Source organism: Lissotriton vulgaris, chromosome 11 (genome assembly GCF_964263255.1).
Source record: "Lissotriton vulgaris chromosome 11, aLisVul1.2, whole genome shotgun sequence".
Taxonomy (NCBI): domain Eukaryota; kingdom Metazoa; phylum Chordata; class Amphibia; order Caudata; family Salamandridae; genus Lissotriton; species Lissotriton vulgaris.
In genome coordinates, this window is record NC_141699.1 from 436,213,205 (window position 1) to 436,227,477 (window position 14,273).

At 50.6% G+C, this 14,273-nt stretch overlaps 2 pseudogenes; both read right to left on the reverse strand.

Moving 5' to 3' along the window:
• Window positions 1-300: 300 nt before the first annotated feature.
• On the reverse strand, window positions 301-1,581 carry LOC147679958 (28S ribosomal RNA; annotated as a pseudogene).
• Window positions 1,582-2,156: 575 nt separating this feature from the next.
• On the reverse strand, window positions 2,157-2,301 carry LOC147679959 (5.8S ribosomal RNA; annotated as a pseudogene).
• Window positions 2,302-14,273: the final 11,972 nt, after the last annotated feature.

Genomic DNA, 14,273 nt, shown 5'->3' on the forward strand with positions numbered 1-14,273 from the left:
TTTTAATTAGACAGTTGGATTCCCCTTGTCAGTACCAGTTTTAAGTCAGCTGCTAGGCTTTGGCTGAGGCAGAACATCGGCCCCAGCAATAGGCGACCAGCGCAGCTAGGGCAATCCACTGAAAGGGCCTGCCTCATGTTGAGAGTTGCCGCCACCCCAGAGGCGATGCCTCATCCAGCCGTGGCTCGTGCCCAGCCCTGCTTCATGCCCTAGCCTGACCAACCCACTGCCGAGAGCCAATCCTGATGCCCAAGTTACAGATCTAACTTGACGACTTCCCTTACCTACATAGTTCCAACATGCCAGAAGCTATTCACCTGCTGTGGATATAGGTACGGTCCAGCACGATATTTACACAATCTCCCCCAGATTTTCAGGGACAAGTGAGAGCTCACTGGATGGCGAGGGGAAACACAATACTTTCCAAGGCTCGGGCCCCTCTGCCCCTCTCTCGGGGTGAACCCATTCCAGGGTACCCTTCCCTCACAAAAACAAAAAAAACTCCCCCTGGGGCTTCTGCTAGCTTCTCTAGGATTGTTTGCAGTAATGCACTGGACACCGTGAAGGCACCTTCCCAGCCACTCCAGGTTCGGGGATGTGGACCCGACTCCCTTTCAATCGGCCGAGGGCAATGGTGGCCATCGCCCACCCCTTCCAAATGTTGCTCGCCTATCCCTTAGGACCGAGTGGCTCATGTTCAACTGCTGTTCACATGAAACCCTTCTCCACTTTGGCCTTTAAAGTTCTCATTTGCATATTTGCTACTACCAGCAAAATCTACACCTGCGGTGGTTCCACCCAGGCCATCACCCCGGACTTCTGTGGGCATCGCAGTGGCATTCCTACTCATTGTACCTTAGCCCCCATTGCTCTCAGCACCAATAATGGCAGGGTATGGGTGGGACGCTCCAACGCCATCCATTTTCAGAGCTAGTTGATTAGGCATCTGTGTTGTTACACACTCCTTAGTGGATTCTGACTTCCATGGCCACTGTCCTGCTGTCCATATTAACCAACACCTTTTTTTGGGGTCTAATGATCGTCAGCTTCGGGCGCCTTAACCCGGCATTTGGTTCATCCAACAGCACCAGTTCTGTTTACAAAAAGTGGACCACTAGTTACTCGCATTCCAAGCCCAGCTTCGTACTCATTTCAAGTTTGAGAATAGGTTGAGATCATTTCGGCTCTAAGAACATTAGCTTTACCAGATAAAGCTGGGGGTTCTAAAAGCCAGCTATCCTGAGGGAATCTTTGGAGGGAGTCAGCTACCAGATGTTTCAATTAGTCTTAGGTCCCTATACTGAGGTAGAATCATCGATTTGCACATCAGGACCACTATAGACCTCATCAGAGTTTCCTCTGGCTCTGCCCTACTCAGGCGTAGTTCACCATCTTATGGATCCTGTCATGCATACTCATGCTCCACTTTCCTGATGGAGCAGGCTAGACGGGCCAGTGGTGTGCCCACTACTGGCTTTGCCAGAGGATCCCACCTCATCTATCTCGTGCCAGCCCTCACCTTCAATTAGCCACAAGGTTTAGATCGGCCCTCTGACTCGGGCATGTATTAGACCTGTTAGTCCATGTTTCAAGACGGGTCAGGTGCTTAACTGAAATCACCACAAACCCTTGGTGGCCGGCATGGGCCTCCCTGCCCAACGGCACATCGAGATCAGGGTGCACTGAGCACAGTCTGCCCCAGTCAACTGTCACACTGGGAGCAGGGGGGCCAGTCCACATTCCCTTACCTGGCCAATCCTAAGAAGAGTCGTGGAGTGGTTGCCTGGGGAGACTCCCTCACCCCGCAGACATGGTGAAGCTGCTGCCAGTGGACCTGTAACACTCTTCTCCAGAGTAGAAAGCCACCTGTCACTTTGAAACCTTTCCAGCTGACCCAGAGCCAATCACGGTGTACCAACACAAAGGAAATGCACCATGCAGGGGCCGGTTGCTCAGGGGAGGTGATCCCGTGGAAGGGATATGCCTGCCCACCCAGGAGAATGATCTTCAAGCCAAGTTGAATCCTCCGGGCAGACTGCACGGCTCCCACCCATTTACCTAGCAATGATTTCACACCATCTTCTCTCTAGGGGGATGAACGGAGTGAAGATATGCAGTGACGGCCCAAGCCACGTCCAGGGCGATTGACAATCGAGCAACCCTCAGACAGGTGTAGCCATGGGAGGAAACCAGGGCAGCAAGGTGTGTTTGATGTATTGATGATCAAGGTGTCCTGCATGTCACACTAATGCTTGCAGATAGCTGTTATCTTCATCGATGTGTGATCCATTGCCAAGAGTCACATTCAACTTTATGCAATGTTCATCCCACCTGCGAGTTTAGGAGAGATAGGAGGAAGGCAGCAGCATCCATCTGTCCGCCACCTGCGGGGTGAGACAGCCAGTGCCCCATCAAGGCTTCTCCTCCAGGAGTTGGTCTCCACGAATCAAAGAGCGTTTCCAGGCACTCTGCCCAGGAGCCCTGTTCTCTCCATGGGCAAGTGGAACTCCCGGAGCGGTGGAGGCCAGTCCGTCTAGTAGGATCGGGAGGCACCAAGTGAGTCTTCAAACTCTCAGCTCAGCTGCACTCGACTGGAACGAAGCAGGTACCTGGCAACCAGGGAGGGTCACCCCACCTGCATGTCAGACATCCGTTTGACCTATAGGTCAGCTTTTATTACATGAACACCTGAGTGCCACCACAGAACTCGACAATCAACATCCTTCAGTTGGTCCCATCACTATGTGGCCTCCACAAACCCCAGAGGGTCATCAGCACTTTAAAAATCACCAAGGACTCCCTTCCATTAGCAGAGCTATCTCCCTGCATCCAAAGGTCTCAAACTCAGCAAAGTCCAGTCCAGCATCATCCAGCTCTCCAGGCCAACTGGTGTCTCTGAGTGCCAGTCAAAGTTCACCTGCTCTGGAGAATCAGTTTGGGCTCTGCACTAACTCTTGAGGCTCCAGGACCCACTGGAGATGAAAGGCATGAATATCCGGGGTACCTCCTGCTGCAAAAACCTACAAACCTGAGTCCAGGTGACCCACCACTTTACAGTGGGCCAGTACCCAAAGAGGGACAGCAGGATTCCGGAGTTCCATCTCAGCAGAGACCCAGCAGCTTCAGAATCATTGATTCAAAGTGCCGAACCCTGACCACGTGGTGTCTCTTTGCGTCCCATTGCCGAGCAGCACATCTTCACTGCACTCAACCCGCCCTGGCCAAAGCATCTCTGAAACAGCTGTGCTCCCTTGGCCCCAGAGACCTTGGGACCTCTACTCTCCCTTGAGAGCCCCTGGACTTGCCGTCAAGTCCCTCTTTGCTTTACTTTTATGGCTGGCCCCCTTCCTTCAAAGCACACCAGCTACAAAGTCCCCTTGCTCCTTGCTCCAGGTGAAATCTGAGAAGCTCCTGAGAACTTTGCCTTGGAACTTGGACATTGGCCTCTAAAGCCTCTGAATTCCAAAGGTGAACCACATAAGTAACTGTATTGCCTAGATTTTTTCCATCCATAGGAAATGTATCATGTGCAATTGCGCCCAACTGTGATTATTGCATTTACTGTGATTTTACCACATTTCGAAAAGTATTTAGCTTGGACCCCAAGTTCATGGTCTAAATATTTATATAAAAAGAAGTACTATTTTTCTAATTTAGTCTCAACTTTGTTCATGGAGTGTGTTTATCATTTATCATTTATTGCCTCTGTGAGTACAACAAATGCTTAGCACTACCCCCCGATTAGCCTAACTGCTCGTCAACACTACCACAAAAACTAGAGCATTAGTGTTATTGACTATTGCTTCAGTAGACCAATAAGAGTCTTCTTGACCTCTCTGCACAGTGTACCCCATTTTGGTGCACTATATAGAGAGGTGGGTTTCCTACACCCCTGCCTAGTGGAGCCAGGGATCCCCTCATGGATCATACACATCCAGGCTGCCCTGCCACACAAGAAAGGCCTGTCCTTGGGCCTCAAAATCTGGTGAGGCCGGGATCTGTCATGGGAGCAACCGGTGCAGTAGGACATTTGGGAGTGGCCCCAGCACGGGGAGGCACTGCCATTCGGTTCCCCTGTGGGGTTGTGCTGGGTGAGCATGGGTTCCGTCTCAGAAGGGCTATCCATCATTCCTCTCCCAGAGAGGCTTGGGGCTACTCCCGTCCCTCACACATGTATCAGTCAGGTCCTGCCAGGTGGTGGAGCCCACCCCATTCCCAGTACTTGTCCAAGTTCCCCAGAGGTCTTTGACCACTCCGCATCCAGGGTGCATGAGGGGGTCCTGTGCCTATGGTGTGCTTTCTGTCTGGGAGGCAACCAAGGGTTTCAGGCTGGCTGGTTGCTCTGGCCACTCCGCCGTTAAGGATCGTTCTGTTGCTTCACCAATGGAAACCTTGTTAAAACGTTTACTTTCTCTGAATAGTCAAGTTTGATAATCTTGTCGACGCTCTGCCAGGGCCATTACCGACCCCTGTGGGGCTGATCTGAGGACCTAACTAAACCATCCAATGTGTATTAGTAATGGGCGGCGTATACAAAGGGCAGGGACTTCATTAATGCACTGTTATGCCCAGCACTTACTGGAAATTCCTCATTCATGGGAAATAATTGCAATCCCCAATCCCTATAATGCATGGAGTTCAGCGGGTTACCTGCACTTGTTGGCTAAGGGCACACACACACTAATCCATTCAGTGTAGCACATGTGTGAAGTAGTGGACATCTAAAGGCACCACAGGCCAGTTATTGCTCGATTTTCTGTAGATGAATGGCACTTGTGCCTCTAAGAAGTTGGATGCGGACCGTTGGGGGCAGCATAAATGGTTGGCATGGAGGACTCTAGTTCATTACAAGAATTAGGCATACCAATTGCTCTACCAATTAAGAACCGCCAAGCACCACCACCACACAGAATACAGAAAGAGCTATCAATCTATCAATCCATTCTGTGCCGGGGATGTTTCCCGTGTTGAGTCAAAATAAGACACAGGCTCCACTCCTGGTGATACCTTTCCATCAATTCCTTTAAGTTTCAGCTTTACAGCCATACTCCTCCCGGAACCCAAAGATTTTGGTTTCCTGCGTGCTGCTCAGTGGGTCATGGGAATAACGCAGCCAGATCACTAGTTGGCATTGTTTAAAGTAAGAACTACAACGGTATGTGATCGTCCTTGAACTAATGACTTTCGTTCTTGAATAATGAAAACATTGTTGGCAAATGCTTTTTATTTGGTTCGTCTTGCACTGGTCCAAGAATTTAATTCCTAGTAGTTCAATACAAATGCCCCCGGCCATTCCTCTAAATCATGTCTCCAGTTCTGAAAACCAACAAAATAGAACCGGAGCACTCTTCCATTATTCCTAGCTGAAATATTCAGGCAACGGGCCTGCATTGAACACCCTCATTTAATCGAAGTAGATGCTTCGGACCCCAGAGGCACAGTCGAGAGCATCAAGGGGGCACCGAAAGGCAGAGGTTGGAAGGTCGTAGTTCACCTCGTGACAGACTGTCAGCCCGATCTCAAGATCCAACAATGAGATATTTAACTGCAGCAACTTTAACATACACTATTGGAGCTGGAATTAGTGCAACTGCTGGCACCAGATTTGCCCTTGAATGGATCCTCATGAAAGGATTTAAAATGTACTCATTCCAATTACAGGTCCTCGAAAGAGTCAAGTATTGTTATTTTTCGTCACTACCTCCCCGAGTTGGGAAGGGGCAATCTGTGCGCCTGCTGCCTGACTTGGATGTGGTAGCCGTTTCTCAGGTTCCCTCTCTGGAATCGCATCTACTGGATGGTGGTTGGGAGCTGCTTGCCTACCTTAACTACCCTTCACACACCATGGGAGCCTGCTGGGGAATCCCACCAAACTGGGTGGCTTGCTGGGAGGGAGACAGGTGCAGTCGCATGGACATGGGCGTCCCCCGGCCATCTCTGCGGAAGAGAGTGATAGGCTAAGGCACAGCCTGTGTGAGATGCAGGTTTGCCATCCTGGGCAGCGGAATGTCCCATGGAACTGTCGTTCTGAGCTGTTATGGAAATGAATTTGGTGGAGTAGGGTGACAATATGGCATACAGGGTTTGGACCACCAGACAGCATCTGAGACTCTGCACCATCCAACCCCTACTACTCAGGACAGACCTCTGGGGGGGCACAACCTGGCAAGGCTGCTCTGCCTTTCCTCTGCTGGGTAGGGCCTCTGTGAAAGGCAGGACCTAGAGTTGTACAGACTGTGGCAGGATGGAAGCTCTTTGCTTGAAACAACAACTGAGGTTGTCTAAGCAGTCCGTCCCTAAATGGACCAAACATGCCCAATCATTCAGGGAATACATCATTAGCCAGACACTGGACGGGAATGTTGGCTTTCAGTCCCTGCCTCCTCTTGAGGAAGACAGGCTCTGACAGACCCTGTCCCAGGTCTTAGTGGTGTGGCTGGATAGAGGATGGAGCCAAAAAGGTGGGAGCACCCGCCGCAGGGCACGGTAGCTCTTAGTCAGAGCTCTTGAATCTGACCATGCAGGGGAGGCATTGCCGGGCCAGCGAGACCCTATCTTGGGTACTTTACCATGTAGTATGCCCAGAATGTGGGTCCAAATCCCAGGGGCCACTGAGGGGGGACCCAGGTCACAGCTTCTGAACCTGGGCAAGCAAGGAAAGCCTCCTGGGCTCGATAGAACCCCATCTGGGGCACTTGGGGGCATCAGGCTGGAGTACAGTGCCCAGTGTGGGAGCAACCGACCCAAGGCCCAGCAGGGCCCGTTCAAAGCTCCAGGAGTGAGCCATGCAGGGGAGGCTCCCAGGATCTTTTTTACATGGTAGGCCCCATGATAGAGCGCAAGCTGGGGGCTCACACTCTAGGGGCCTTCGGTCAAAGCTTCTGAGCCCTACCAAGCACAGCAAGCCTCCATGGGCCCGATAGACTGCCCTTGGCAGGGTGGCAGGGTGGCAGTTTGGAGGACAGAGCCCAGGGTGGGAGTTCCCTAACCAGGACCCAGTGGGGCTTGGCAGGGCCTGGTTCTGATCGTAGTGCCTAGACATGGCCATGCAAGGGAAGCTTTGACTACCTGCAGGATCCTGTCCCTGGCACTTTTGCCACACAACAGGCCCGAGAATGGAGCCCACGGCAGGGGCTTCCCCCCTGTGCCCAACAGGGGCCCGATCACAACTTCTGAACCCAGCTGAGTAGTAAAAGCCTTCCCAGGCTAGATGGACTCCATCTCGGGCCCTTGGTGGTGCGGCAGGCTGGAGGAAGAAGATCAGGGTGAGAGTGCCTGCCACAGGGCCCGGTGGGGCCTGGCTCACACCAGGGCCTGGGGCCTAGTTGGAGCTCCTGGATATGGCCATGCAATGGGAGGCCTCCCTGGACCCACAGGACCTTGTCCCAGGCACTTTGACAGGCGGCAGAGCCTAGGATGGGGGCTTTCACCCAAGTGGCCACCGGGGAGGGCCCGGTCACAGCTTCTGAACACGGCCAAGCAGGGGTTATCTACCTGGGACTGATGGACCCCCATCCGGGGCCGTTGGTGGCGGCGTAGGCAGGAGAACAGAACCCATGACAGGAATGCTCACCCCAGGGCCTGACGGGGCCCACTTGGTGCTCCTGGACACGGCCATACAATGCAGGCCTCCATAAAGCATGCAGGACCCTGTCCAAGGCACTTTTCCCCCATAATGGGGGCTCCCACCCCAGGGGCTGCTGGGGGGGCAGTTACAGCTTCTGAAACCAGCCAAGCAGGGGAAGCTTTCCCTGGCCTGTTGGACTCTGGTCCTAGTCCCTTCACTGTGCGGTTACTGGAGGACAGAGCCAAGGATGGGGGCTCTAACCCCAGATCCTGGTCGAGGGGTCTAGTGACTGGTCCATCCCCATCCCAGGCTGTTTGAGGTACAGTTGTCTGGGGGGTGGAGCCCAGGATGGAGGATTACACCCCAGGGCCCGCCGGGGACCAGGTCGAATATTTCTAATCCTTCCATGCAGGGATGGTCTCCCTGGGCCCATGCATAGTCATGTAGCAAGCTGGAGGATGCATCCAGGATGCGAGCTCACACCCCGGGCCCGCTGAGGGGCCCCATCAGAACATCTGAACAATGGTCAATCAGAGGAAGCCTCCCGGGCCCTATGGACCCCCTCCCACTTTGGGACCTTTGCGGTGAGGCGAGCTGGAAGCAGGCCTCAAAAATCAACTCGCCTGTAAATGTAAATGTAAATGTAATTTGAATTTATATAGCGCCTATCACCCAGGGGCCTCTAAGTGCTGTACGAATACCGCTGTGGAACCCTCCCTGGCCTGTTCCTGTGAGGTGTCCATTCCTGGGCACCCCCAAGGTGAAGCCAGACATCCTAGCCTTGTTAGGGCCGGTGTGGAGATTAAGCAAGCTATTGCCCAGAGTTGCAGAGTGGAACCCATGATTAGAGTAGGCACCGAGGCGAGAATTATCGGGTCTGAGGACATTGGGCCCAAGACCCTGCCGCGACGGGGATTGAACCCTGGTCCGGACCAGACCTCTGCCTTAGGGTCTGCCGCTCTAATCAGTGAGCCACACTTCTCCACCTGCTCTCTATGGCGAGTCAGATTTTGTCAGATCAAGCTATATTTAGGACTATTTGACCATTCTGGAAAGTTGACAATGAAAACATAATTTGAGACCAGATTACGTGTCAACTACATTGCAGCTAGGTCGAGTGGAATTGAATCAGTGGTCAATTGCACATCTCTGAATTTGTGGATACCTATACTAGCATCTGAATTAGAGAGCATTTCTTAAAATAACTACTTTCCTACACACTGTCTTACATTTGGTAGGTGCAAATGCTGAGAAAGACAATTGGTATCAACACTTGTTCTACTATTCAATTGTTCCTTTAGATTTTGAAACCTAGCTCAACCGGCACCTACGGAAACGTAGCCAACCTGGAAACTAGACACCTAGGGCTACCCAGGGTAGGCTGGCTTGCTTGGCTCTCATCACGTTTTATTACCCAGAATCCCTTGCAAACTTCAAACTTTGACTAAAAAAACTAATTTTCCTCACATTTCAGTGATGAAAAGTTCTGGAATCTGCAGGGAGCCACAAACTTCGTTCCACACAGCATTTGCCCAAGTCTCCCCAAAAAAATGGTTACTTGTGTGAGTAGACCTAGTGCTTACGACAGGAAACAACCAAACATGCAACATGGTCACTGGATATTTTTCCACCCAAAACTGACCCTTTATTTCCAATGAGACAATCAGCTCATTTCACTTTCACTTTCAATGTAATGGCGTCAGTGCTCCATGTGTGCTGTGCTGTCATTGCACAAAAAAGAAGAAAATGCCTTTGTCAGCAGAGGAAACTCTTTCTCTGCTCACGGGCTGAAAAACAAACAAGCATTTACAATGCAATGGTTTTGCCTTTGTTAAAGTTAGAGCTATTGGCATTGCTCTTGACATTTTTTTTTTTAACATACATAAATGGCATTGTCATTTACAATAGCAGGGCAGGGCACGGGGAAGGGGGGCGAGGAGAGACAAAGGAGAGTTGCGGGCTCAGGGAAGGGGGGGGCGAGGAGAGACGAAGGAGAGCTGCGGGCTCTTGTTGTAATGTTGCATGGATGAGTTGGTGCATGCATGGGTGCATGCATGGATGGGTGTATGGATGGGTGTATGGATAGATGCATGGATGGGTGGATGGGTAGATGCATATATACAGCCAATCCCTCAACAATTTATGCAATTCACCAACCCATCCAACCAACAACCCATCCATGCATCCACCCATACATCCATGCATCATGCATACATCCATCCATCATGCATCCATCCACCCACTGCGTCCCACTCCGACCCCTCTAAATATAACTCATTTTTTCTCTATATAGAGATGACTGTATTCACTAGTATATGCAGTAGACCTTTCTACTCTAACATTCCTATGTGACTCTTGCAGTACATCTATTCATATCCCTTCCATATGTATATAGAAATATAACGAGAATCAACAGTCTTTTCTTTGTGTGACTACATCTAGTACATTTCAATTGTTTTCCTGTTTGTATCTTTTACTTAACGCATGTAAATCAAAGTCCTTAGGTTTGGCAACTGGTTCTTATGTAAAGCGCTGTGACACCTTCGGGTAAAGTTCGCGCTACATAAAATCACATTAAATAAAACTTTACCCCACAAATCCAACCATCCATTTGTGCCTAGGCTTACATTTTACGGCCTCTAAGCACACAGAGAAGGGACAGTTTAGTAAGTCGAGGCGTTGTAGGGTGCATGGCAGGGGACAGTTTTAGGCGCCAAGGGAGGGTAGAGAGCAGAGTCAGAGTACTTCACGGAGGTAGGGGGCAGTTTTTTATGGTTCAGGGCAGGGGGCTGCGGTACTTTTTGGAGCATGGCCTTATTTTAAAGGGCTCAGTTCAGGTGGAGGAACGGCACAAAACACCAGGCAGACAGAGGGCAGAAGGATACAAAAACGAGGGGAAACAATTCACAGCATCACTCAGCACCACCACAGCATGACTCAGGGGCACCACAACCTCACTATGCGCCACCACAGCATCACTCGGCGCCACCACAGCATCAATCTGTGCAACCATTCAACAACTGGATCAAATATGTTCTCTAAATGTTTCAAGCTTTATTACAAATGTCAATATGTTAATATTTCACTTCTGTTCTTGGATTTTCGTCACAATAAAATACATTGAACATCTTTCTGAAGGCCCTAACGGATTATATTGTGTGGCGGGTTGGCAGGCCCAGCCCTGCGCCGTGTCACCTTTGTCATCATGACCGTGAGACTATGGCAAACAGAAGAGGAGTTCTGTCACCGCATCCGAGAAAAAACAAAGCAAACCTCAACTCCAAAACAAGGTCTCCCTCCCTCCCCCCCCTCTGGGGCCCGAAACGCATCTGAACCACTGCATCCCACGGGCGGCGGCCAATCAACGGCAATGTCCACTCTCGAGCGCCATGACCGGGGCTAAAATGCAGCGCTGAATGAGCGACCGATTGAGCTATCAAACCACATAGATTACAATACATACGGTGTATGTATACACACACAAACACACACTTAAGAGACATAAGTAACGCAATAATACCGCAATACAAGACACCAACAGTGAGTGAACGTTGAGTTTTTTAATGACATTATCAAACAAAGGTCACCATCTGGGCACCACGACCAATCCCTGAACATATGATAATGTAACACTAGCAACAGACAGAGCTGCTATTGATCTGACGGGCACACATCCCAGATTCAGCGTGCATGAAGCAGTCACAATATTTTTAGTCTAGACGTCTGACACAATTGGCACCCTGAGCAGCATTTCCTTTTGATGCCCTGCCACTATCAATCTTAAATTTGTGCCCCCCTCACTCATCTCCAGCCTGCATAGGCAGACACAATTCTTAACAGGGGTACATGAAGAGAAAACACACAGCTGCTAAAATGAGTGAAAAGAAATCAAATTTTGCAAATCCTCCAGTTGGGCTTCCGACAAGACAGAGGCACTGAATCTTTTTTAGCAAGTACATTATCATCTAACCACCCGCCATTAATGCCAGGCCACCATCTCAAGGATTCTCAGCAACCTATGCAGTAGGCCACGCCATTCTGCTAAAGAGGCTTTAGGTCTGGGGAGGGGAGCTACGTATGGCCTATGAGTAGATTCAACACTTCCTCCTCAACTGCAGCCAGAAATCTTGAATTAGATCAACAGAAATATGTTCTCAGAGTTTCACAGGGAGTACAACAGGTGCCTTCCCTCTCACCTCTGCCCTTTAATGGCTACACCCACCCCAGGCTCAAATATCAGAACAACATCAGATGCTCTTGCAAATGTCTGATGACACCCAAGCACATCTACTTGAAGAACAGAGAGGCGGGTTCTGCTGAATACCTTGATTACACCCACCACTGGATGAGGGAGAGATTGCTCCGCTTGTAAAAATGTGTAGACTGTAGCGCAAGTTCTGGGAATTGGTGTCGCCAAATCATTCCTGTTAGACTTGCTTGCATCCTTGGGGCCTGGGTCCAGCTGACCTACAGGGCAAACTGGCAGTGCCAGAAGAACTGGTCCGACAAGTCAGTGTGTGAGCTGGCTGTTTGTGGGCCTTTTTTATGGCCTGGCGAGCCTGGCTTTACTGTTAATTTGACAACTTTTCCCACAAACATTGCCCGCAGCGAGTACACATGCATGCAGTCTCCCATCCATTGCGAAACATCCACACAGCTGCCCTTCACAAGTTAAAAACTGCCGCGATCATCAAATGGGGTGGCGTATTTTCTGCCCCAGTCAGACACAACCATGCACAGGGTAAAAGACACAGGAATCACTTGTGTTCCTATTTTTGACACAGGTGAAGGCTCCTGTGGCAGAGCTCGGAGCAGTGCGCTGCATTCGGCACCAGCCTCATTACAACATGTTCACACTCACTCAGTGCACCTCTTGGTTAGAATGCGGGGAGCGGCACACACACACTGAGTATGTTTGGAATTAGTGCATTATTTACATGTAACATGGTTTCTAATATTCAGATAGTTATTTATCTCCAAGTCTGGACACTGGTATGAGGGGCCTTTGGAAATGCATGCTTTCGTCTAGAAAACCCAAGATCTGCTGACAAAGACATCTAACTTATAAAAGATCTCAGAGTGCCCTTTTTGGCAAAACAGGCTAGAGTGAAACCACAATGCCACTCACCCGAGTGCCAGGATGAATGAAAAGCGAAACTGATGGCAACGCAAAACTAGAACAATGACCGCAGGACATGGGTGCAGTTTGTTTACCACCCCCTCCATCCTTCACGTCCGTCTCTCTTCCCATACCACATGTGACGTGTTGGAAGGACGCATGCCAGGGAAGCTTTCACAGCTACGGTCTGTGCAGCGTGTGAGTAAAGTATGCACTGGTACTGCGAAGGAATCACACGGTGAAAAGTTTGGGGATTTTTTAGTGGAACGGTGCGTGTATGTGTATGCTGTGCTCACCAATGACGCATGTATGGTATGTCAATAACATGCCATGGGGGAAGCTTGCTTTGATCCTGTTTAAGCAGAACGGTGTCTATTAGTTACTAAAACTGGAAGGTGGAGCTTTTCATTGCTCAAAAGGGTACATTTTCTGATATATATATATATCTTTCCATGCTAATGGTCGCTCGGTTTTACTCACAGAAAAGTATCCCGCATTTGGTAGTTGAACGTCACTGAATAAAACTTGGCAGCTTTAGGATGTAAAGTGTTGGGGATTCCAGTGCCGCGCCTGCCTCGGGTGCCCTAAAGCCTAGCTCTGGATTCTGATGCAAGGTCCCGAATGTGGCATCAAGCGGCCACAAACTGCTGTTCTGTGAAGAAGTAAAACACGGAAAGAGGCTGGCTGGACACAACAAGCATTGGCGCCTGGGCAAGGGGGTAATGAAGACTCGCTTTCCCACAGCAAAAACAAGCGCAGGAGGGGGCTTCCCTGTCCACGCTGAGAATAAACCACAGGGCAGCGCACTCGGACCCTTTCCCCAGACACAACAACACCGCCGCCCGGCGAGGGCTCCAGGCGCAGAGCGGCATGGGAATGGCAAGTGGACTATACCAATCCTTGTGGGGTGAAGCGGGGGAGCGGGGTTCAATGTACACATGGCCTTTAAAAGCACGAAGGGTTGCCACTGAATCACAAATAAGCATTTTTGTGTTCCAGATTACATTAGCAGCGCCTTAAAACGTAGCTGCATCGTTATGAGTGGGACCACCCACCTCTCACAATAAGTCGCGAAAGTGCCCCAGCCCCTACTAAAGTCAGCAAAAACGCAAGTGCGGCAAAGAGGGGTTAATGGTTAATGCATCTCAGCCACAGCGAGGAGCAGAGCAGAGGGGGCATAGCGTTTCCCCGGCCGGGCTTGCTGTATAGAACTTGGCAGCTAAATGTTTTCTGTAGAGGTTCTGGTGGGTGTTGACATGACATCTTGTTTCCAGTCCTAGGCTTACATAAAAACCAGTGCATTCTGGGAATTGTGGTCTTGTGTGCTCCAAAGCAACTGACGCCCCTCAGCGACATGGCGCTGCTACATTCACCTTTACCCATCACAGGGTCCCCCTCTGCCTGGGCCAGTGCAGCCCGCCCACCGTGGTGTTGACAATGCCCCACTGCCTGCTGGGGTGTCGGCGGGACCCAGGCTTCCCGCAGTGAACAGACCCTTCCCTTCTCTCGGCGATAAGGCTGCCTCGGTGCGCATGTGTTATGGAAACTCCGGTGCGCGAGGCCCCTGCTGTCAAGGAGACACCCCTG